The sequence below is a fragment of the Ambystoma mexicanum genome, chromosome 13, assembly GCF_040938575.1.
Source record: "Ambystoma mexicanum isolate Mex_15411 chromosome 13, UKY_AmexF1_1, whole genome shotgun sequence".
NCBI lineage: Eukaryota > Metazoa > Chordata > Amphibia > Caudata > Ambystomatidae > Ambystoma > Ambystoma mexicanum.
Window position 1 is genome coordinate 840,029,357 of NC_090938.1, and position 24,276 is coordinate 840,053,632.

The 24,276-nt window shown below is 52.2% G+C and overlaps 1 protein-coding gene across 5 annotated transcripts in view; it reads right to left on the reverse strand.

Moving 5' to 3' along the window:
• The window catches only part of DDR1 (discoidin domain receptor tyrosine kinase 1), a 318,555-nt gene that overhangs the window by 9,313 nt on the left and 284,966 nt on the right, over nt 1–24,276 (reverse strand). The window lies entirely within an intron of this gene.

Sequence of the window (24,276 nt, forward strand, 5' to 3'; positions counted from 1 at the left end):
CTGTCTAAAGGTGCTGGTCCTGACCTGCCGCGGTCTAAAGGTGCTGATCCTGACCTGCCGCTGTCTAAAGGTGCTGGTCCTGACCTGCGGCTGTCTAAAGGTGCCGGTCCTGGCCAGCCGCTGTCTAAAGGTACTGGTCCTGGCATGCCACTGTCTACAGGTGCTGGTCCTGGCCTGCCGCTGTCTAAAGGTGCTGGTCCTGGCACGCCAATGTCTAAAGGTGCTGGTCCTGGCCTGTCGCTGTTTAAAGGTGCTGTCCCTGGTATGTCGCTGTCTAAAGGTGCTGGTCCTGGCCTGCCGCTGTCTAAAGGTGCTGGTCCTAGCCTGCCGCTGTTTAAAGGTGCTGGAGCTGGTCCTGGCATGTCACTGTCTAAAGGTGCTGGTCCTGGCCTGCCGCTGTGTACAGGTGCTGGTCCTGGCCTGCCGCTGTGTACAGATGCTGGTCCTGGCATACCGCTGTGTACAGGTGCTGGTCCTGGCCTGCCACTGTCTAAAGGTGCTGGTCCTGGCCAGCCGCGGTCTACAGATGCTGGTCCTGGCATGCCGCTGTCTAGAGGTGCTGGTCCTGGCCTGCCGCTGTCTAAAGGTGCTGGCCCTGGCATGTCTCTGTCTAAAGGTGCTGGTCCTGGCCTGCCGCTGTCTAAAGGTGCTGGCCCTGGCATGTCTCTGTCTAAAGGTGCTGGTCCTGGCCTGCCGCTGTCTAAAGGTGCTGGTCCTGGCATGTCTCTGTCTAAAGGTGCTGGTCCTGGCCTGCCGCTGTCTAAAGGTGCTGGCCCTGGCCTGTCTCTGTCTAAAGGTGCTGGTCCTGGCCTGCCGCTGTCTAAAGGTGCTGGTCCTGGCCTGCCACTGCCTAAAGGTGCTTGTCCTGGCCTGCTGCTGTCTAAAGGTGCTGATCCTGACCTGCCACTGTCTAAAGGTGCTCGTCCTGGCACGCCAATGTCTAAAGGAGCTGGTCCTTCCCTGTCGCTGTCTAAAGGTGCTGGTTCTGGCCTGCCACTGTCTAAAGGTGCTGGTCCTGGCACGCCAATGTCTAAAGGTGCTGGTCCTGGCCTGTCGCTGTCTAAAGGTACTGGTCCTGGCATGCCACTGTCTACAGGTGCTGGTCCTGTCCCTGCCGCTGTCTAAAGGTGCTGTCCGTGGTATGTCGCTGTCTAAAGGTGCTGGTCCTGGCCTGCCGCTGTCTAAATTTGCTGCTCCTGGCCTGTCGCTGTCTAATGGTGCTTGTGCTGGTCCTGGCATGCCGCTGTCTAGAGGTGCTGGTCCTGGCCTGCCGCTGTCTAAAGGTGCTGGCCCTGGCATGTCTCTGTCTGAAGGTGCTGGTCCTGGCCTGCCGCTGTCTAAAGGTGCTGGCCCTGGCATGTCTCCGTCTAAAGGTGCTGGTCCTGGCCTGCCGCTGTCTAAAGGTGCTGGTCCTGGCATGTCTCTGTCTAAAGGTGCTGGTCCTGGCCTGCCACTGTCTAATGGTGCTGGCCCTGGCCTGTCTCTGTCTAAAGGTGCTGGTCCTGGCCTGCCGCTGTCTAAAGGTGCTGGTCCTGGCCTGCCACTGCCTAAAGGTGCTTGTCCTGGCCTGCTGCTGTCTAAAGGTGCTGATCCTGACCTGCCACTGTCTAAAGGTGCTCGTCCTGGCACGCCAATGTCTAAAGGAGCTGGTCCTTCCCTGTCGCTGTCTAATGGTGCTTGTGCTGGTCCTGGCATGCCGCTGTCTAGAGGTGCTGGTCCTGGCCTGCCGCTGTCTAAAGGTGCTGGCCCTGGCATGTCTCTGTCTAAAGGTGCTGGTCCTGGCCTGCCGCTGTCTAAAGGTGCTGGCCCTGGCATGTCTCCGTCTAAAGGTGCTGGTCCTGGCCTGCCGCTGTCTAAAGGTGCTGGTCCTGGCATGTCTCTGTCTAAAGGTGCTGGTCCTGGCCTGCCACTGTCTAAAGGTGCTGGCCCTGGCCTGTCTCTGTCTAAAGGTGCTGGTCCTGGCCTGCCGCTGTCTAAAGGTGCTGGTCCTGGCCTGCCACTGCCTAAAGGTGCTTGTCCTGGCCTGCTGCTGTCTAAAGGTGCTGATCCTGACCTGCCACTGTCTAAAGGTGCTCGTCCTGGCACGCCAATGTCTAAAGGAGCTGGTCCTTCCCTGTCGCTGTCTAAAGGTGCTGGTTCTGGCCTGTCGCTGTCTAAAGGTACTGGTCCTGGCATGCCACTGTCTACAGGTGCTGGTCCTGTCCCTGCCGCTGTCTAAAGGTGCTGTCCCTGGTATGTCGCTGTCTAAAGGTGCTGGTCCTGGCCTGCCGCTGTCTAAATTTGCTGCTCCTGGCCTGTCGCTGTCTAATGGTGCTTGTGCTGGTCCTGGCATGTCACTGTCTAAAGGTGCTGGTCCTGGCCTGCCACTGTCTAAATTTGCTGCTCCTGGCCTGTCGCTGTCTAAAGGTGCTGTTGCTGGTCCTGGCATGTCACTGTCTAAAGGTGCTGGTCCTGGCCAGCCGCTGTCTAAAGGTGCTGGTCCTGGCATATTGCTGTCTAAAGGTGCTGGTCCTGGCCTGCCGCTGTCTAAAGGTGCTGGTCCTGGCATATTGCTGTCTAAAGGTGCTGGTCCTGGCATATTGCTGTCTAAAGGTGCTGGTCCTGGCATATTGCTGTCTAAAGGTGCTGGTCCTGGCATATTGCTGTCTAAAGTTGCTGGTCCTGGCCTGCCACTGTCTAAAGGTGCTGGTCCTGTCCTGCCGCTGTGTACAGGTGCTGGTCCTGCCATGCCGCTGTCTAAAGGTGCTGGTCCTGGCCTGCCACTGTCTAAAGTTGCTAGTCCTGGCCTGCCGCTGTCTAAAGGTGCTTGTCCTAGCCTGCCCTGTGTATAGGTGCTGGTCCTGGCTTGCCACTGCTTAAAGGTGCTGGTCCTGGCATGCTGCTGTCTAAAGGTGCTGGTTTTTGCCTGCTGCTGTCTAAAGGTGCTGGTCCTGGCCTGCCCTGTGTATAGGTGCTGGTCCTGGCTTGCCACTGTGTAAAGGTTCTGGTCCTGGCATGCTGCTGTCTAAAGGTGCTGGTCCTTGCCTGCCGCTGTCTAAAGGTGTGGTCCTGGCATGCCGTTGTCTAAAGGTGCTGGTCCTGGCCTGCTGCTGTCTAAAGGTGCTGGTCCTGTCATGCCTCTGTCTAAAGGTGCTGGTCCTGGCCTGCTGCTGTCTAAAGGTGCTGGTCCTGGCCTGCACTGTCTAAAGGTGCTGGTCCTGCCCAGCCGCTGTCTAAAGGTGCTGGTCCTGGCCTGCCGCTGTCTAAAGGTGCTGGTGCTGGTCCTGGCATGTCACTGTCTAAAGGTGCTGGTCCTGGCCTGCCGCTGTCTAAAGTTGCTGCTCCTGGCCTGCCACTGTCTAAAGGTGCTGGTCCTGGCATATTGCTGTCTAAAGGTGCTGGTCCTGGCCTGCCGCTGTCTAAAGTTGCTGGTCCTGGCCTGTCGCTGTCTAAAGGTGCTTGTCCTAGCCTGCCCTGTGTATAGGTGCTGGTCCTGGCTTGCCACTGCGTAAAGGTGCTGGTCCTCTCATGCTGCTGTCTAAAGGTGCTGGTCTTTGCCTGCCGCTGTCTAAAGGTGCTGGTCCTGGCCTGCCCTGTGTATAGGTGCTGGTCCTGGCCTGCCGCTGTGTAAAGGTGCTGGTCCTGGCATGCTGCTGTCTAAAGGTGCTGGTCCTTGCCTGCCGCTGTCTAAAGGTGCTGGGCCTGGCACGCCGTTGTCTAAAGGTGCTGGTCCTGGCCTGCTGCTGTCTAAAGGTGCTGGTCATGGCATGCCTCTGTCTAAAGGTGCTGATCCTGGCCTGCTGCTGTCTAAAGGTGCTGGTCCTGGCCTGCCGCTGTCTAAAGGTGCTGGTCCTGGCCAGCCGCTGTCTGCAGGTGCTGGTCTTGGCCTGCCGCTGTCTAAAGGTGCTGGTCCTGGCCTGCCGCTGTCTAAAGGTGCTGGCCCTGGCATGTCGCTATCTAAAGGTGCTGGTCCTGGCCTGCCGCTGTCTAAAGGTGCTGGTCCTGGCATGTCGCTGTCTAAAGGTGCTGGTCCTGGCCTGCCGCTGTCTAAAGTTGCTGGACCTGGCCTGCCGCTGTCTAAAGGTGCTTGTCCTAGCCTGCCCTGTGTATAGGTGCTGGTCCTGGCTTGCCACTGCGTAAAGGTGCTGGTCCTGGCATGCTGCTGTCTAACGGTGCTGGTCTTTGCCTGCCGCTATCTAAAGGTGCTGGTCCTGGCCTGCCCTGTGTATAGGTGCTGGTCCTGGCTTGCCACTGTGTAAAGGTGCTGGTCCTGTCATGCTGCTGTCTAAAGGTGCTGGTCTTTGCCTGCCGCTGTCTAAAGGTGCTGGTCCTGGCACACCGTTGTCTAAAGGTGCTGGTCCTGGCCTGCTGCTGTCTAAAGGTGCTGGTCCTAGCCTGCCGCTGTCTAAAGGTGCTGGTCCTGGCACGCTGTTGTCTAAAGGTGCGGGTCCTGGCCTGCTGCTGTCTAAAGGTGCTGGTCCTGGCATGCCTCTGTCTAAAGGTGCTGACCCTGGCCTGCTGCTGTCTAAAGGTGCTGTTCCTGGCCTGCCACTGTCTAAAGGTGCTGGTCCTGGCCAGCCGCTCTCTACAGTTGCTGGTCCTGGCCTGCTGCTGTCTAAAGGTGCTGGTCCTGGCCTGCCGCTGTCTAAAGGTGCTGGTCCTGGCATGTTGCTGTCTAAAGGTGCTGGTCCTGGCCTGCCGCTGTCTAAGGTTGCTGGTCCTGGCCTGTCGCTGTCTAAAGGTGCTTGTCCTAGCCTGCCCTGTGTATAGGTGCTGGTCCTGGCTTGCCACTGCGTAAAGGTGCTGGTCCTGGCATGCTGCTGTCTAAAGGTGCTGGTCTTTGCCTGCCGCTGTCTAAAGGTGCTGGTCCTGGCCTGCCGCTGTCTAAAGGTGCTGGTCCTGGCCTGCCCTGTGTATAGGTGCTGGTCCTGGCCTGCTGCTGTCTAAAGGGGCTGGTCCTGGCATGCCTCTGTCTAAAGGTTCTGGCCCTGGCCTGCTGCTGTCTAAAGGTGCTGTTCCTGGCCTGCCACTGTCTAAAGGTGCTGGTCCTGGCCAGCCGCTCTCTACAGTTGCTGGTCCTGGCCTGCCGCTGTCTAAAGGTGATGGTCCTGGCCTGCCGCTGTCTAAAGGTGCTGGTCCTGGCATGTTGCTGTCTAAAGGTGCTGGTCCTGGCCTGCCGTTGTCTAAGGTTGCTGGTCCTGGCCTGTCGCTGTCTAAAGGTGTTTGTCCTAGCCTGCCCTGTGTATAGGTGCTGGTCCTGGCTTGCCACTGCGTAAAGGTGCTGGTCCTGGCATGCTGCTGTCTAAAGGTGCTGGTCTTTGCCTGCCGCTGTCTAAAGGTGCTGGTCCTGGCCTGCCGCTGTCTAAAGGTGCTGGTCCTGGCCTGCCCTGTGTATAGGTGCTGGTCCTGGCCTGCCACTGTCTAAAGGTGCTGTTCCTAGCCTGCCGCTGTCTAAAGGTGCTGGTCCTGGCACGCCGTTGTCTAAAGGTGCGGGTCCTGGCCTGCTGCTGTCTAAAGGTGCTGGTCCTGGCCTGCCGCTGTCTAAAGGTGCTGGTCCTGGCATGTTGCTGTCTAAAGGTGCTGGTCCTGGCATGTTGCTGTCTAAAGGTGCTGGTCCTGGCCTGTCGCTGTCTAAAGGTGCTTGTCCTAGCCTGCCCTGTGTATAGGTGCTGGTCCTGGCTTGCCACTGGGTAAAGGTGCTGGTCCTGGCATGCTGCTGTCTAAAGGTGCTGGTCTTTGCCTGTCGCTGTCTAAAGGTGCTGGTCCTGGCCTGCCGCTGTCTAAAGGTGCTGGTCCTGGCCTGCCCTGTGTATAGGTGCTGGTCCTGGCCTGCCACTGTGTAAAGGTGCTGGTCCTGGCATGCTGCTGTCTAAAGGTGCTGGTCCTTGCCTGCTGCTGTCTAAAGGTGCTGGTCCTGGCACGCCGTTGTCTAAAGGTGCTGGTCCTGGCCTGCTGCTGTCTAAAGGTGCTGGTCCTGGCATGCCTCTGTCTAAAGGTGCTGGTCCTGGCCTGCTGCTGTCTAAAGGTGCTGGTCCAGGCCTGCCGCTGTCCAAAGGTGCTGGTCCTGGCCTGCCGCTGTCTGCAGGTGCTGGTCTTGGCCTGCCGCTGTCTAAAGGTGCTGGTCCTGGCCTGCCGCTGTCTAAAGGTGCTGGTCCTGGCATGTCGCTGTCTAAAGGTGCTGGTCCTGGCCTGCTGCTGTCTAAAGGTGCTGGTCCTGGCATGTCGCTGTCTAAAGGTGCTGGTCCTGGCCTGCCGCTGTCTAAAGTTGCTGGTCCTGGCCAGGTCGCTGTCTAAAGGTGCTGGTCCTGGCCTGCCGCTGTCTAAAGGTGCTGGTCCTGGCCTGCCGCTGTCTAAAGGTGCTGGTCCTGGCATGTCGCTGTCTAAAGGTGCTGGTCCTGGCCTGCCGCTGTCTAAAGTTGCTGGTCCTGGCCTGCCGCTGTCTAAAGGTGCTTGTCCTAGCCTGCCCTGTGTATAGGTGCTGGTCCTGGCTTGCCACTGCGTAAAGGTGCTGGTCCTGGCATGCTGCTGTCTAAAGGTGCTTGTCTTTGCCTGCCGCTGTCTAAAGTTGCTGGGCCTGGCCTGCCGCTGTCTAAAGGTGCTGGTCCTGGCCTGCCCTGTGTATAGGTGCTAGTCCTGGCTTGCCACTGTGTAAAGGTGCTGGTCCTGTCATGCTGCTGTCTAAAGTTGCTGGTCTTTGCCTGCCGCTGTCTAAAGGTGCTGGTCCTGGCACGCCATTGTCTAAAGGTGCTGGTCCTGGCCTGCTGCTGTCTAAAGGTGCTGGCCCTGGCATGCCTCTGTCTAAAGGTGCTGGTCCTGGCCTGCCGCTGTCTAAAGGTGCTGGTCCTGGCCAGCCGCTGTCTGCAGGTGCTGGTCTTGGCCTGCTGCTGTCTAAAGGTGCTGGTCCTGGCCTGCCGCTGTCTAAAGGTGCTGGCCCTGGCATGTTGCTGTCTAAAGGTGCTGGTCCTGGCCTGCCGCTGTCTAAAGGTGCTGGTCCTGGCATGTCGCTGTCTAAAGGTGCTGGTCCTGGCCTGTCGCTGTCTGAATGTGCTTGTCCTAGCCTGCCCTGTGTATAGGTGCTGGTCCTGGCTTGCCGCTGCGTAAAGGTGCTGGTCCTGGCATGCTGCTGTCTAAAGGTGCTGGTCCTGGCCTGCCGCTGTCTAAAGGTGCTGGTCCTGGCATGCTGCTGTCTAAAGGTGCTGGTCCTGGCCTGCCGCTGTCTAAAGGTGCTGGTCCTGGCCTGCCCTGTGTATAGGTGCTGGTCCTGGCTTGCCACTGTGTAAAGGTGCTGGTCCTGGCATGCTCCTGTCTAAAGGTGCTGGTCCTTGCCTGCCGCTGTCTAAAGGTGCTGGTCCTGGCACACCGTTGTCTGAAGGTGCTGGTCCTGGCCTGCTGCTGTCTAAAGGTGCTGGTCCTGGCATGCCTCTGTCTAAAGGTGCTGGTCCTGGCCTGCTGCTGTCTAAAGGTGCTGGTCCTGGCCTGCCGCTGTCTAAAGGTGCTGGTCCTGGCCAGCCGCTGTCTGCAGGTGCTGGTCTTGGCCTGCCGCTGTCTAAAGGTGCTGGTCCTGGCCTGCCGCTGTCTAAAGGTGCTGGCCCTGGCATGTTGCTGTCTAAAGGTGCTGGTCCTGGCCTGCCTCTGTCTAAAGGTGCTGGTCCTGGCCAGCTGCTGTCTACAGCTGCTGTCTACAGTTGCTGGTCCTGGCCTGCCTCTGTCTAAAGGTGCTGGCCCTGGCATGTTGCTGTCTAAAGGTGCTGGTCCTGGCATGCCTCTGTCTAAAGGTGCTGGTCCTGGCCTGCTGCTGTCTACAGGTGCTGGTCCTGGCCTGCCGCTGTCTAAAGGTGCTGGTCCTGGCTTGCCGTTGTGTAAAGGTGCTGGTCCTGGCCTGCCGCTGTCTAAAGGTGCTGGTCCTGGCCTGTTGCTGTCTATAGGTGCTGGTCCTGGCCTGCAGGAAGATGCTTGGACCCTAGTGCTCAACCGTCTTCTGGCCCCAACCAATCCGAGCAGCGACTCCAGCCACTGCACCTGCAACTCCTACACCTGCAACTCCTGCACCTGCATGGATGTGGCAATGTCTCCAGCGATTCTGTGCGGCCTAGGAGTGGTCGCCTTGTAAATTGGAGCTTGGATACCTGTTTTGGTGCCCCCTCCTCCCGCCATAGGGGTTGTATGCGAGTAACGTTCACTCCCTAACCCTCCCTTGGCTGCCTGTGATCGTTGGAGTTCTATCCAAGGCTCCCCTCCCCCCAGGGTAACCCCTAATGCGGTTGGATTGGGAGAGTACCCCATAAAAGGTCTACTTACCTTTGAACTAGACAGGGGATGAGCGGTGACTGTCAGAGCTGTGTCTGTCAATACCTGACCCACGACAGAGGGCCTGACTCAGAGGTCGTGGTTAATGCCACGTAGAAACACATTCCCCTCCAAATCCTCCCACCTTCAGTCTGAGGGAGACGGGGGGAGTGGAGGAGAGATGTCGTGGAAGTCGCCACGGAAACAAATCTAAAACATGTGCATATGAAGCGCTGCAGAGCACCTGTCGCCGAATGCAAGAAGCAAAGACACATTTCTACAGTACAGAAAGTGCCCACGAGCCGCGTGGAATGTAGAAATGTGGCTCTGACAATGCGATAAGGAAACGCAGTTCAGACAGTCCTTGCAGTTAGACTGTCTGCTTTCTACAGGCGCAGTCTCCCACCGTGTGGTCTACTAGTGTAATAGCTTGAAAACATACTCTCTGCAAGTCTGCCATCGTGTGGTCTACTAGTGTAGTAGCTTGAAAACATACTCTCTGCAAGTCTGCCATCGTGTGGTCTACTAGTGTAGTAGCTTGAAAACATACTCTCTGCAAGTCTGCCATCGTGTGGTCTACTAGTGTAGTAGCTTGAAAACATATTCTCTGCAAGTCTGCCATCGTGTGGTCTACTAGTGTAGTAGCTTGAAAACATATTCTTTGCAAATCTGCCATCGTGAGGTCTACTAGTGTAATAGCTTGAAAACATATTCTCTGCAAATTGTAAACATATTCTCTGCAAATCTGCCATTGGTGGTCTACTAGTGTAATAGCTTTAAAACATACTCTCTGCAAGTCTGCCATCGTGTGGTCTACTAGTGTAATAGCTTGAAAACATATTCTCTGCAAATCTGCCATCGTGTGGTCTCCTAGTGTAATAGCTTGAAAACATATTCTCTGCAAATTGAAAACATATTCTCTGCAAGTCTGCTATCGTGTGGTGTACTAGTGTAATAGCTTGAAAACATATTCTCTGCAAATTGAAAACATATTCTCTGCAAGTCTGCCATCGTGTGGTCTACTAGTGTAGTAGCTTGAAAACATATTCTCTGCAAATCTGCCATCGTGTGGTTTACTAGTGTAATAGCTTGAAAACATATTCTCTGCAAATCTGCCATCGTGTGGTCTACTAGTGTAATAGCTTGAAAACATATTCTCTGCAAATTGAAAACATTCTCTACAAGTCTGCCATCGTGTGGTCTACTAGTGTAATAGCTTGAAAACATATTCTCTGCAAATCTGCCATCGTGTGGTCTACTAGTGTAATAGCTTTAAAACATATGTTCTGCAAGTCTGCCATCGTGTGGTTTACTAGTGTAATAGCTTGAAAACATATTCTTTGCAAATCTGCCATCGTGTGGTCTACTAGTGTAATAGCTTGAAAACATATTCTCTGCAAATTGTAAACATATTCTCTGCAAATCTGCCATCGTGTGGTCTACTAGTGTAATAGCTTGAAAACATATTCTCTGCAAATTGAAAACATATTCTCTACAAGTCTGCCATCGTGTGGTCTACTAGTGTAATAGCTTGAAAACATATTCTCTGCAAATCTGCCATCGTGTGGTCTACTAGTGTAATAGCTTTAAAACATATGTTCTGCAAGTCTGCCATCGTGTGGTCTACTAGTGTAATAGCTTGAAAACATATTCTCTGCAAATCTGCCATCGTATGGTCTACTAGTGTAATAGCTTGAAAACATATTCTCTGCAAGTCTGCCATTGTGTGATCTACTAGTGTAATAGCTTGAAAAAATATTCACTGCAAGTGTGCCATCGTGTGGTCTACTAGTGTATGGTAACCCCTTTTGGGACTGCCGATTTGGTGCCATCCACTTGGCGCGGCGGTCAGTTCGGCGTGGCCATTTTGGCGCCGCAGTCTTTCTGGTGCCGCCGATTTGGCGCGAGGGACGTTTGGACGTGGCTGACATTGCAGCCACGTCTAAACTCCCTCACGCCTAATGGAAATGGGTGACTTGTAGAGCTATGTGAGGGGGGCTGGTTTTGATGACAGGTCAGGGACACTTAAGTAAATGATGGAGCATTTTGCGTCCGGACGAAACATGGTAAAACCCACCAACCGAAGTGGCCCACTAAGGTCAAAATATAAGGGGGTCTCCTGTGCTTCTCGGACTAGTTGTTCGACTTGTACCCCCCCCCCCCCCATGATGGCAGGAGAAAGGCTGATTTGCATATGCTCATCCCTTGGTAATTCAAAAACTTTTTAAGGACCGTTTTGCTGCTGCTTGATCAGAAATAAAGCATGGCTTGGACGCTGTGGAATGAACCACTGACGTGGGCAGGTGCTATTTAGTTGTGGGTAGGTACAGCCAGTGAGAATCGGTGGGTACCTTGAATTATTTGCTTGTCAGAAAACAATAGAACTACTGCATCACATCAGTGGTCAAATGAAACGTTCACCCTTTACATTCGGAATTACACAAAATTGGCACATGCATGTCTGCTCATTTTCTAGCAATGGGGGTGCGGGAAGGGGCTGACACATACCACACTCCACATGAATTGTACCTCCCCTTCGAACAGCTGGCCTTGATTTTTCATTCCATTCTCTTAGGATTCAGCTGCGACCACACGCTGCAAGCACATAGTGCTTCTAATCCTCGTGCCTTAGTATGTGCAGAGCATGATTGTGTGGTGGAGGGGAAATCCCCTCTATGTTCTGATGGCGTGAGTGTCTCAGGAGGGTTCTCACATATTCACAAGAGCAAAGAAAACACTGAATGCAAGCACCAGTATTATAAGACTTCTAGAGCCCAACAGTAGCAACTGAATCGCATCTAGGCACTTTGGGCAGGTCTCCGACAGTGGGCATTGCCAATACAGGTTACTGGTTCACATGTGGGATAGTTTAGATGCTTCAAGGCAGTTAAACTATGTTTTTCATAAAAAGAAATACTTTGCTGCAGATAAAGTAATTGAGGCGGAGCCTAATACGCACTTTATAAATGGTTCCACTCGTGCCTTCAATCTCGCTGTATTTAAAAAAAAAATGACAGTGTAAAATGAGGCATCCCTTGCGGCGAAACATCCCTGCGGCGAAGCATCCCAGCGCTGAACTGGGCGCGCCAAAATGGGCGCACCCAAATGTCTCCTGCGCCGAAGCGGTTGCAGATAATCGGCCCGCGCTGAACTGGCCGCGCCAAATCGTCTTGCGCCGACTAGTGTAATAGCTTTAAAACATATCCTCTGCATGTCTGCCATCCTGTGGTCTACTAGTGTAATAGCTTTAAAACGTATCCTCTGCACGTCTGCCATCCTGTGGTCTACTAGTGTAATAGCTTTAAAACGTATCCTCTGCACGTCAGCCATCCTGTGGTCTACTAGTGTAATAGCTTTAAAACATATCCTCTGCACGTCAGCCATCCTGTGGTCTACTAGTGTAATAGCTTTAAAACATATCCTCTGCACGTCAGCCATCCTGTGGTCTACTAGTGTAATAGCTTTAAAACATATCCTCTGCACGTCAGCCATCCTGTGGTCTACTAGTGTAGTAGCTTTAAAACATATCCTCTGCACGTCAGCCATCCTGTGGTCTACTAGTGTAGTAGCTTTAAAACATATCCTCTGCACGTCAGCCATCCTGTGGTCTACTAGTGTAGTAGCTTTAAAACATATCCTCTGCACGTCTGCCATCCTGTGGTCTACTAGTGTAGTAGCTTGAAAACGTATTCTCTGCATACAAACTTCCCTTTTCTACGGAAAAGCAACTTTTTCATAATTAGTGCTGCCTGTTTTCTACACTATCAACACCTCCGCGGAGCTGTTAATTAACACCTCCTTACGCGTGTGTGGAAAGGGTGCTCTAGGCCTCAGAATACAGTCCTTGCCAGCCCCTTGCATGTGAGGCGGTTGGCAAGGCTGTTGCCATGCGTAAACCACAGCTTTGCAGGAATGGCGGACTTCATTCATTGGCGCTACCCCCGTATTAGCTCAGAATCAATATCTTCATGGAAAAGTGTCTTTCTGCTGAGACACAGCACTTTCCCATTTGAACACCTACCTCTGAATCAGGTCCAGAGAGCAAGAAAGAACTCGAAAACATAAAGTCCCCGCTGCAGAAAGCGAACACATTGGGCTATCATTTCTGCACTGAACCGTCGTGTGGAAAGAGTGGACCCACGCCCTAAAATGCTGCGAGCTGTAAAGGACTATTTGGAACTTCTAACCTGGGAAGTCTGAACCCAAAGGGAAAGACAGAAAGCGATTGGTCCATGGAGGGAGGGGAATGCAGCCACCAGTGGGGGGGGAGAGGCAATCGAATGGAGCAAGAGACCCAATAAAAGAACAAACAGAAGAGGGGTGTGTGGGAGGTTCAAGGGGCGAGAAGATTGTCCGAGAGACCAGTTGTTGGGTGATTGCTGGAGCAGAGCGTGGAGGAGAGTTAAAGAGTTTTAAAAGTGAGTTATTGTTTGATGAGAGAAGGCAGTACTTGTCTGTGAGAGTGTGCATATGGTGAGTGAGGAGAGTGAGTATGGCTAAGAGCAAGAGTAGGAGAGTACAAGAGAGTGAGTGTGAAGGGTTTCTGGGAGAGTGAACGGAGAGTGCGTGCCAGAGAATTAGGGGTGGAGTGTAATGTAGACTAGAGGGAACTGTAGAGGAGAATAGCAGAGAGTAGAAAGGTGCCCAGAGTAAGAGAATAGAGGGAGTGGAGAGCAGTGGAGAGCATAAGGGTGCCGAGAGTAGGAGAACAGAGGGAGTGGAGAGTAGTGGAGAGTATAAGGGTGCCGAGAGTAGGAGAATAGAGGGAGTGGAGAGTAGAAGGGTCCCGAGAGTAGGAGAATAGAGGGAGTGGAGCGCAGTGGACAGTAGAAGGGTGCAGGGAGTAGTAAAATAGAGGGAGTGGAGAGCAGTGGAGAGCATAAGGGTGCCGAGAGTAGGAGAACAGAGGGAGTGGAGAGTAGAAGGGTCCCGAGAGTAGGAGAATAGAGGGAGTGGAGAGCAGTGGAAAGTAGAAGGGTGCAGAGAGTAGTAAAATAGAGGGAGTGGAGAGCAGTGGAGAGTAGAAGGGTGCCAAGATTAGGAGAGTGGAGTGCAGTGGAGAGTAGAAGGGTCCAGAGAGTAGAACACTAGAGGGAGTGGAGAGTAGTGGAGAGTAGACGGGTGCAGAGAGTAGTACAATAGAGGGAGTGGAGAGCAGTGGACAGTAGAAGGGTGCAGAGAGAAGTAGAATAGTGGGAGTGGAGAGCATAATGGTGTCGAGAGTAGGAGAATAGAGGGAGTGGAGGGTAGTGAGAGTATAAGGGTCCCGAGAGTAGGAGAATAGAGGGAGTGGAGAGTAGAAGGGTTCCAAGATTAGGAAAGTGGAGAGCAGTGGAGAGTAGAAGGGTCCCGAGAGTAGGAGAATAAAGGGAGTGGAGAGCAGTGAACAGTAGAAGGGTGCAGAGAGTAGTAGAATAGAGGGAGTGGAGAGCAGTGGAGAGTAGAAGGGTGCCAAGATTAGGAGAGTGGAGTGCAGTGGAGAGTAGAAGGGTCCAGAGAGTAGAACACTAGAGGGAGTGGAGAGTAGTGGAGAGTAGAAGGGTGCAGAGAGTAGTACAATAGAGGGAGTGGAGAGCAGTGGACAGTAGAAGGGTGCAGAGAGAAGTAGAATAGTGGGAGTGGAGAGCAGTGGAGAGCATAATGGTGTCGAGAGTAGGAGAATAGAGGGAGTGGAGGGTAGTGAGAGTATAAGGGTGCCGAGAGTAGGAGAACAGAGGGAGTGGAGAGTAGAAGGGTCCCGAGAGTAGGAGAATAGAGGGAGTGGAGAGCAGTGGACAGTAGAAGGGTGCAGAGAGTAGTAAAATAGAGGGAGTGGAGAGCAGTGGAGAGTAGAAGGGTGCCAAGATTAGGAGAGTGGAGTGCAGTGGAGAGTAGAAGGGTCCAGAGAGTAGAACACTAGAGGGAGTGGAGAGTAGTGGAGAGTAGAAGGGTGCAGAGAGTAGTACAATAGAGGGAGTGGAGAGCAGTGGACAGTAGAAGGGTGCAGAGAGAAGTAGAATAGTGGGAGTGGAGAGCAGTGGAGAGCATAATGGTGTCGAGAGTAGGAGAATAGAGGGAGTGGAGGGTAGTGAGAGTATAACGGTCCCGAGAGTAGGAGAATAGAGGGAGTGGAGAGTAGAAGGGTTCCAAGATTAGGAGAGTGGAGAGCAGTGGAGAGTAGAAGGGTCCCGAGAGTAGGAGAATAAAGGGAGTGGAGAGCAGTGAACAGTAGAAGGGTGCAGAGAGTAGTAGAATAGTGGGAGTGGAGAGCAGTGGAGAGTATAAGGGTGCAGAGAGTAGGAGAATAGAAGGAGTGGAGAGTAGAAGGGTTCTAAGATTAGGAGAGTGGAGAGCAGTGGAGAGTAGAAGGGTCCCGAGAGTAGGAGAATAAAGGGAGTGGAGAGCAGTGAACATTAGAAGGGTGCAGAGAGTAGTAGAATAGTGGGAGTGGAGAGCAGTGGAGAGTATAAGGGTGCAGAGAGTAGGAGAATAGAGGGAGTGGAGAGTAGAAGGGTGCCAAGATTAGGAGAGTGGAGAGCAGTGGAGAATAGAAGGGTCCAGGGAGTAGGAGAATAGAGGAAGTGGAGAGTAGAAGGGTCCTGAGAGTAGGAGAATAGAGGGAGTGGAGAGTAGAAGGGTGCTGAAAGTAGGAGAATAGAGGGAGTGGAGAGCAGTGGAGAGTAGAAGGGTGCCAAGATTAGGAGAGTGGGGAGCAGTGGAGAGTAGAAGGGTCCCAAGAGTAGGAGTATAGAGGGAATGGAGAGTAGAAGGGTGCTGAAAGTAGGAGAATAGAGGGAGTGGAGAGCAGTGGCGAGTAGAAGAGTCCCAAGAGTAGGAGAATAGAGGGAGTGGATAGCAGTGGAGAGTAGAAGAGTGTTGAGAGTAGGAGAATAGAGGGAGCAGAGAGCAGTGGAGAGTAGAAGGGTGCAGAGAGTAGGAGAATAGAGGGAGTGGAGAGCAGTAGAGAGTAGAAGGGTGCCAAGATTAGGAGAGTGGTGAGCAGTGGAGAGTAGAAGGGTGCCAAGATTATGAGAGTGGAGAGCAGTGGAGAGTAGATGGGTCCCGAGAGTAGGAGAATAGAGGGAGTGGAGAGTAGAAGGGTGCTGAGAGTAGGAGAACAGAGGGAGTGGAGAGCAGTGGAGAGTAGAAGAGTCCCAAGAGTAGGAGAATAGAGGGAGTGGAGAGTAGAAGGGTGCTGAAAGTAGGAGAATAGAGGGAGTGGAGAGTAGAAGGGTTCTGAGAGTAGGAGAACAGAGGGAGTGGAGAGCAGTGGAGAGTAGAAGAGTGCAGAGAGTAGGAGAATCGACGGAGCAGAGAGCAGTCGAGAGTAGAAGGGTGTCGAGAGTAGGAGAATAGAGGGAGTGTAGAGCAGTGGGGAGTAGAAGGGTGCCAAGATTAGGAGAGTGGAGAGCAGTGGAGAGTAGAAGGGTCCCAAGAGTAGGATAATAGAGGGAGTGGAGAGTAGAAGGGTGCTGAGAGTAGGAGAATAGAGGGAGTGGAGAGTAGTGGAGAGTAGAAGGGTGTCCAAAGTAGAACAATAGAGGGAGTGGAGAGTAGAAAGGTGCAGAGAGTAGCAAAATAGAGGGAGTGGAGAGCAGTGGACAGTAAAAGGGTGCAGAGAGTAGTAGAATAGTGGCAGTGGAGAGCAGTGGAGAGTATAACAGTGCCGAGAGTAGGAGAATAGATGGAGTGGAGAGTAGTGGAGAGTATAAGGGTGCCAAGAGTAGGAGAATAGAGGTAGTGGAGAGCAGTAGAGAGTAGAAAGGAGTGAAGAGTAGTAAGGAGTAGACGGGAGTGCAGAGTAGTGAGGGTATGAGAACATTAGAGTGTCAGAAGAGAGGAACAGGCCATAGGGAGTGGGGGGAGGAGGAAGAGGGGAAGGTAAAGACATCAGGGTCAGGAATGCAAGAGCGAGAGAGGTAAAACCAAATGAAACTTGAGCACTTGGAAGGCACCACTTCCTATATATAAAGATCATACATTTTTAGAGTCAAACTAGGTTCCACCTGGAAAACAAAAGCCTGGAGCTGCCTGCGTCCTTTAGGCCCTCCCTAGGGGCTACCAATATCTAGTTGCCTTCACTGGGGAAAGGGAAGCCCCCAGGAAATGCGGGAGGGGCGACCACTAGTGCCTGCATTGCAGCACATCTCCTGGAAGTCATCCTTACCATATAAAACCCTAGCCCCATCTCACGACCCCCTGGTGTCCTAAGGCCGTCTGTGACAGTAGCTGGCACAGCTTTACCTACTCAGGGCCGGGTATTCATGGAGCATTGGCGCTCGGTGTCTGGCATGTTTCTTTTTAACTGCACTTTTGCGATAGTGATCCATTTTGATTAATCGCAAAAGTGTCTTTAAATGTGGACACAGCATAGAGATGTACTTTGCGGTGCCCCCGCACATTTGCCTAGCGACGAACCAAGGCGCCCCTGGACGACTGCGGGCCCTTTATTTCTATCAGGTGCTATGCAAAAACATGCTCAAATAAGGTGCTTTTGTAAGGGATGTGCGGGGTCGTGCCCTAGAAGTGCAACAGTGGATTTCCACAAAATATATATATTAAAAAATGATAAGCAGGCAGGACTGGAACCCAGCCTGTTGGTTTACAAGCTTGTTTGACTTCAACTGTGAGGCTCGTAAAAATATATACTCATCCGAGCTAAACGTACCTGCTGCTAGCTCTGTTAAGTGGACATTTATGGTGGATTCTCATTGCCCAACACGTGCGTCGTGCTATGAAACATTGGCAGGAAGGCTCCGAATCAGACCCTGCATTTTAATTTATTTTCAAATTTAGACGGTGCTATTGGAATGGAGGGAATAACGGGAATTCTCCAGAATGGGTTCTGGCATGGATTCACATGCTCAAGAATATTCCCCGTCGTCGGGCTGGAAATCCTCAGTAAAAGAAAAAGCAGTTTCACTTTCACTTTAATCACTGTCCTCTGGGCCATACTGCCCCCATTCACCAACAGTCCTCTCCCTAAGCCCCACCTCTGGGAGCCACCTTCAGATTTTTACTGCACGCTTCAGTGGTGGCAGTCCTCGAGTTACTCTCCAAGCTATTTTGTACTTTTTCCCAAAGTTTTTTGCAGAAAAGTTCTATTTTTGTTCCATCAGAGCCCTTGTGCTCCTATCTTCATCGGCTGGCAACAGGGATCCTTCGTTGGTGAAATTGCACGCCCCTCAAGGGCGTTTGTTCATTGAAGTTTCTGGAAGGCCATCTTGGCCCTACTTCACGCCCTCTGACCATGACGGAGGAGAAAAAAGAGGGAAGGACACTTTTCAGGCCCTGCACCCAATGCGGGCAATGAAACATCTTTGTGAAGAACAGACATCAAAAGGGTCTGTACTGCTTGCACCCGGACCACAGCAAGGATGGATGCGAGATATGCCTGGGCTTCTCGAAGAAAACGAAGAAAGACAGGTATAGCTGGTTGGCGGCATGGCTCAAGTCAAGCAAGGCCCCTGACCTGTGCTCTGAGCACAGTCATGCCTCACCCAGGACCGCTCAGTCCGAGGAGAGGTCTCCCTCCAGGAGGAGGTCGAAGTCCTTTGAGGATGCCCCATCTGTGGGGGTCCAAAATAAGGCCAAAAAAAATGCAAGGCTGATTCCGCTGGATTTGCAGCTGATGCTGGTCCCAGGTCAGATAGAACGCAATCGCCGTCTGCCTCATCAGCCAGCCTGCCATCGGGTTCCTCCTCAAAGAGGAAGTCCTCCACCCAGCCAAGTTACGGGACAAATCTGAGAAACAAAGGCCAGAGGAAGAGAAGAAGGCCTCACAGAAGGCTCACCAGGCGCAGCCGAAGACGCTGTAGGCCGCTTCATCATCATTCTCTGGGGTGACCACTATGGCGGGTGGTACCGTCTTGATGAGGGTGGTCCCTACAGCGCACAGAGTATTCCTGCCTTCCAGGCGCGACATGGCCACCGAGGCAGCAGCGAAGGTTGCGGGCACCCCTAGGGGGGGAAAGGCACCGGTTCATGTCCCTGGTACAGGGCCCTCAGGAGGTAAAAAGGAGGCGGGCAAGGAGGCCCCAAAGCAGCAATCCAAGGTTTAGGATCAGCCAATGGACATCTCCTCCATGGACGACAATGACCAAGCATCCGTCCATACAGTCCACGAGGAGGATGGCGGCGCAGGGCCTAGCACTCCATCATTCCCTACACAGACGAGGGACATATCCATGGACATCCTGTCAACTCTTCACAACCTAGTAACGGAGATCCAGAAAAGGTTGCCTCAAACACTGGCAGCTGTTGTACCGCAGGCCCCTGACCAGCCTCCAGGTAAAAAGAGGAAGCATCACCCGATGAGGCCGCATCTGCCTCCTCCACCAGCGGACCTGAATACACACATGGACACTGGTACGGACACCGGAACCGGCAACGATGAGGACTTTGTCACGGCACATGACAAATCAATGCCCCTGGACGCCCCTGATAGAGGCCCTCCACCAGACGAGGTGGGATTATTCCACTCAATGATCTCCAGGGCCTCCGAGCTGTTCCAGCTTGTGCCAGAGGAACCCAAAAAGGAGGAAGACAATCATGTTTGTACCATTTTTGGATGACATTTGGGAGGAAGGCCCTCATGAAAAACCCATGCACGGCTCCAACCAAACGGGACAGGTTGGAGAAGAAATAAAGGTGCTGGACTCCGCACTCAAGTGCTTGAGATCAGAACTGTCAGCTGCTGCAAGAAAACGTCCAGTCAACCCGCCCTCCGTATCATTAGTCCCCCCAGACAATGAGGAGAAGAAGATGGATGCCATGGTAAAGCGAGTCATTTACATGGCGGCATCCACGATCAAATTGGCTAATGCTCTGGCTATCTTGTCCCGATATAGAACCCAGAGTTTTGATACTAGTTGCCCCTATCCTGGAATTCCTGCCCAGATGACAAGAAAACCAAGTCTCTCATCCTTTTCCAGGAAGAGGAGCTGGCGTCAGACCATGCCATTACGGTGGCAGTGGACATAGATGACTCGGGTTTCTGACAGATGGTAAGCAGTGTTTGCCTTCGTTGGCAGGGATGGTTTAAGGCCACTAACTTTCGCCAGGACGTTCATGCAAAGGTGCTGGACATGAATTTCGATAGCGAGAATATGTTTGGGAAGTCGGTCAGTGAATCCCTTCAAGCAATAAAAATGGACACAGAGACAGCACATTCCATTGGCACTCTGCAGCAGCATTGCCCGGTGTCTTTTTGCTCCTCCAGGGGTAAATTGAGCAGATAATACAAGGGATACGCCACTTTGTACAGGCAACCCCCCGATCCTCCACGAGGAAGCTTACAGGGGTTGTTCGCAGGTCTACGGTATGTGATATGGTAGGTCATTTATAACGTGCTTAATACCCAGAGGTTTCTAAGTATGGACCTGGGAATGTAACCTGTGTTGCTCTGTGTCGTCTTACTTCCAAGGCGAGCATGTTGCAGCTGAGCTATCCCCCTGAGGCGGTAGTGGAGGTCAGCATCGGCGTCGCCCACAGGGCAGAGTGTCAGTGCCCAAGCAAGCCTGAACCGGCCAAAACATTGGTCCCCACTCATTCACCCCAGTGGGAGGCCAGCTGACGAGGTTTGTCAGCAAGTGGAAGAAGATCACCACTGACAGATGGGTGCTGGACGCTCTCACCCAAGGACACGCCTTGGAGTTCCAATGCAGGTGCCCTCGTATTCCACTGGTTCCCAGTCAGGAGCAGCACATCCCTCAGCTCCTGGAAGAAATGCAAGCCATGTTACAGAAAGGGGCAATAGAGCTCATTTCCCAATGGCTCCAGGGCTCCAGAGTTTATTTCAGATACTTTCTGGTCAGAAAGAAGACAGGGGGTTGGAGACCCATCCTGGACCGACGCATCTGAACAAGTACTTGAAGTCCCAAACATTCAGGATGGTCATGTTGCAACACATGCTCAGCCAACTGAAGGAAGGGGACTTCTTGACGTTGTTGGACCTAGAGGATGCGTACTTCTATGTCACCATCCTCAGGAAACATCAGAAGTTCCTACGGTTTGTGGTACAAGGCCAGCACTACCAGTTCAAGGCCCTACCGTTTGGCTTAAAGTCAGCCCCAAGGGTGTTCACAAAATGCCTGGCCCAGGTGACGGTCCACCTGTGTCTGCAGGTCATACACGTATATCCGTACCTGGACGATTGGCTGATACCCGCCTGCTTTCGGGAACTGTCCGACAAGTATACAAAGAAGACTGTCCGGCTACTGACAGAACTGGGGTTCTCCGTAAACTATCCAAAGTCCTGCTTAACGCCATCACAGAGCACACTGTTCCTCAGTGCCAGACTCAACACAATGGCTTGCCTGGCATCCTTCCTCAGCACCAGACTCAACACAGTGGCTTGCCTGCCATCCCCCTCGGAGGAGAGGCTAGCAGCCATTCAAGGGAAGGTGCAGCGACTGTTGTTGGCGAAGACGGCCATGGTTCCGGCCATCAAGTCTTTTCTGGGCATGATGTCATCCTGCATCTACCACATCCATCTCTGCAGGCTGCAGATTCGACCGCTACAGGAATTCTTGGATGCACGTTGGGTAAAAGTGTCTGGGAATTTTGTGGACACGATGTCCCTCAACAACGAATTACAGTAAGCGATTGAGTAGTGGGGGTACGCTCCCACATCGCTGAGGGGAGAGGATTTCAAACCCTGCTATACCACGGGACGGTCAACAGGGACGCCTCTCTGGAAGGTTGGGCAGCTCAGACCGGATGTCTACACGCCCGAGGGATGTGGCCTCTGGAGGAAAAGTATCTGCACATCAACATCCTGCAGCTACTGGCAGTGCTTTGGGCCCTCAAGTATTTCCTACCATATTTGAGAGGCAAGGTGGTGAGGATCTACACAGACAACACCACTGCCATGTTCTATATCAGGAAGCAAGGGGGCACGCAATCCCCAGCGCTCTCCCCCAGTGCTCTCCAAGGAAGCTCAGGACTTGTGGCATTGGACCATCAGACAGGGCATGTTCCTCATCCCAAGAATTCCATCGCTGACTCCATCAGCACGGAACTGCGCTTTTGCCATGAGTGGGAACTTCGTCAGGATCAGGTGGACCATCTGTTTATCAAATAGGGCAGTCCTCTGATCGATCTGTTTGCCCTGGTGGCAAATTCGAAGTGCCAGAAGTTTGCCAGCAGATTCCACCTATCGAGGAGCATGGGGGACGTGTTCTCCTTTCCGTGGGAAGGTCTGTTTCTGTAGACTTTTCCTCCACTTTCTCTCCTGATACGTGTGATGAACACACTCAGACAGTGTCGGTGCAAGATGATAGTCATTGCCCCGGCGTGGCCGAGGCAGATTTGGTATCCGTACATACTCAGCCTGTCAGTGACGCCTTCAGTCAAGTTGCCGGTACTGCCGGATCTGCTCACTGGAGAGAACGGTGCAATCCTTCATCACGACCCAGGATCTCGGAACCTGAAGGCATGATTCCTGGAGTTTGGAGGTTATGAGCTGCCAGCGGACTACAGGGAGGTCCTCGCCAAAGCCAGGGCGTCTTTGACACTAAAGTGCTATGGCCGTAAGTGGAAGCGTTTCTTTATGTGGTGCCTATTGGACTGCAATGTACAGGAGCATCCTTTAAGGAAACCACTTGAAAAGCAGCCTTAGGGGCTGGTTGATGCTCAGTGAGTAGTTGTGCATTGATTGTAATCCATTTTTGGCCTGTTTCATGTGCTCCTGTGGAGGGGTTTGTGTGTTTTTTCAATCTTTTTTTGACTAGTTAGTGCTATTTTGGTGGATTTATTTTGTGTTTCTGTGGCCTCCCACTGTGTTGTTCTGAGCTGGCCTGCATCTAGCGTGTGCAGTCCCTGGAGTGTAGTCATTTGTTTGTTTCTGGCTTTATTCCTGTCCCCACCCTCCCCCTTGCAATTGGTTGAAACAGTCAGGTGTGTCTTTACCTCTGTTCCTGGCAGCCATTTCTACTTGCCTTCCAGACTTTTTTCCATTTTTCTGCTGCACATGTGTGACCTCTCCCCTGCCACCTTCCTATCCCTTCCCTGTGCCCGCGATTGGCTGTTTCCCTCCAGGAGGTAGGCTCTTAACCACACCTCCTAGGGCAGCTCACTGCCCGCACAGCCCCTTCAGCTAAGGGCCCCAAGGCAAAGGCCAGCTCCCAAAGAAGCAGCTCCAGACCGCATTTGCCCATGTTCACCTGAGAAGCCAGTAGCCAGCCGTCAACCAGCAATGACTGACAAGATGAGTGTGGTCTGAGTGGGGAGTATGGCAATCACTGTACTCCAAAAAGCCCTGCCTCTCTTATTACCTACACGGCATAGCCTACCAAAATTAGCCAGCTAGTAAAGAGTACCCTTATCACTGCTGTGTACCAACCGTTCAGTGGTGTTATTTACTGTTGTGTCCTTTAGTTAGGCATTTTCCCTCTATCTAGATACCTCAAATCTAGGTGTCTTGCACTTATTGTTGTGACTCCAATTTAGCAGTTGACACTCTGTACAGCTGATGTTTAGCCATGCGTCACCCTCAGATAAAGGAATTATGGAGATTAGTCATTTGCCACGTCAAATAGGACTGTCTACATTAGCCAATTTAGCAAATAGCCAAAGTACTAACCATCCACTTCTACCTCCTCAACACACCATCCAAATACTATACACTCCCACTTGTCTAGCAAATGTGTACTAAAGCACAAAACCAACACAAGCAACACACACTTACAGCAAACTAACCCGAACACTGCACCTTACCCATACGGACACAACAAGCCAGTGTACACAACCTTAAACACCTGCCAATATACCCATAAAACACACATACACACCCCAGCATGACAGACAGCCACACAGAAAGCGCCCAAGGCATTGGACCTTACCCGTATGGATACAACAAGCCAGTGCATGCAACCTGCTATCTACAAGCCTGCGTATACAGATGCCGGTTTCTCTTGGTTCTGGACCTATCCTATCATTCGTCCCTCACTAAGCAACCACATCCTCTTTCTTGCAGAGCCATGCGAGCACCTGGAGACTCCCTTGGGTGGTTTCGGTGCACAGTATAAATCAACATAATAACTTAACATAACAGGGACACAGCTATCCCTGCAGCCAAAAACTGGCCCACCTCTCTCCTATCTTATTACGACCAAATAGGAGGTAATGTGAATGCACCCACTTCCATTCTGCAACTGTCGCCCCACTTAGACTCAATGAGTCGTGAACTGTGGTGCCCAGCCTTCTCTCACATCCAGATAACTATTAGTGAGCAATATCTCACAACTAGGTAGACTCTACTCTGTGCTAGCTAGTCCAGAATAAATTGCATACATGAGCCAGTGTCACAATTAGACAGAATTGTCAAGATTAGCATTACGTCATATCTAGGCAGAGCTGTAATACTAGCGTGCGTCATATCTAGACATAATTGTGAATGTATGGTTGCGTCACATCTAGACAGAATTGTGAATATCATCTTGCACCACACCTGGACGGATTGTACAGATTAGCTTGTGTTGCATCTAGACAGAATTGTGAAGATTAGCATTATGTCATATCTAGACAGAACTGTGAATGTATGCTTGCATCACACCTAGACAGGATTGTAAAGATTAGCATTACGTCATATCTAGACAGAATTGTAATACTAGCTCGCATCACATCTAAACAGAATTGTGAACACTAGGATTGCATCACATCTAGACAGAATAGTGAAGATTAGTTTGTGTCACATTTAGACAGAATTGTGAAGATTAGCATTGCTTCATATCTAGACAACTGTAATACTAGTTTGCGTTACATCTAGACAGATTTGTGAAGTCAGCTTGCATCACATCTAGATAGAACTGTAAAGATAAGCATTGGGCCGCATCTAGACAGCGATGCCACTAACCAACCCACTAAACTATCTCTTCTCTCTGCATACACATCTCAAACTCTTAACAAAACACAACCATACCTCTAATGCACAGTAACCGCACACACTTCACCACACTGCAACAACAAAATATACCACACATAGCCTCGCACAACAGCACATGACAGCTTGCAACCGAAAAGCACACCTAA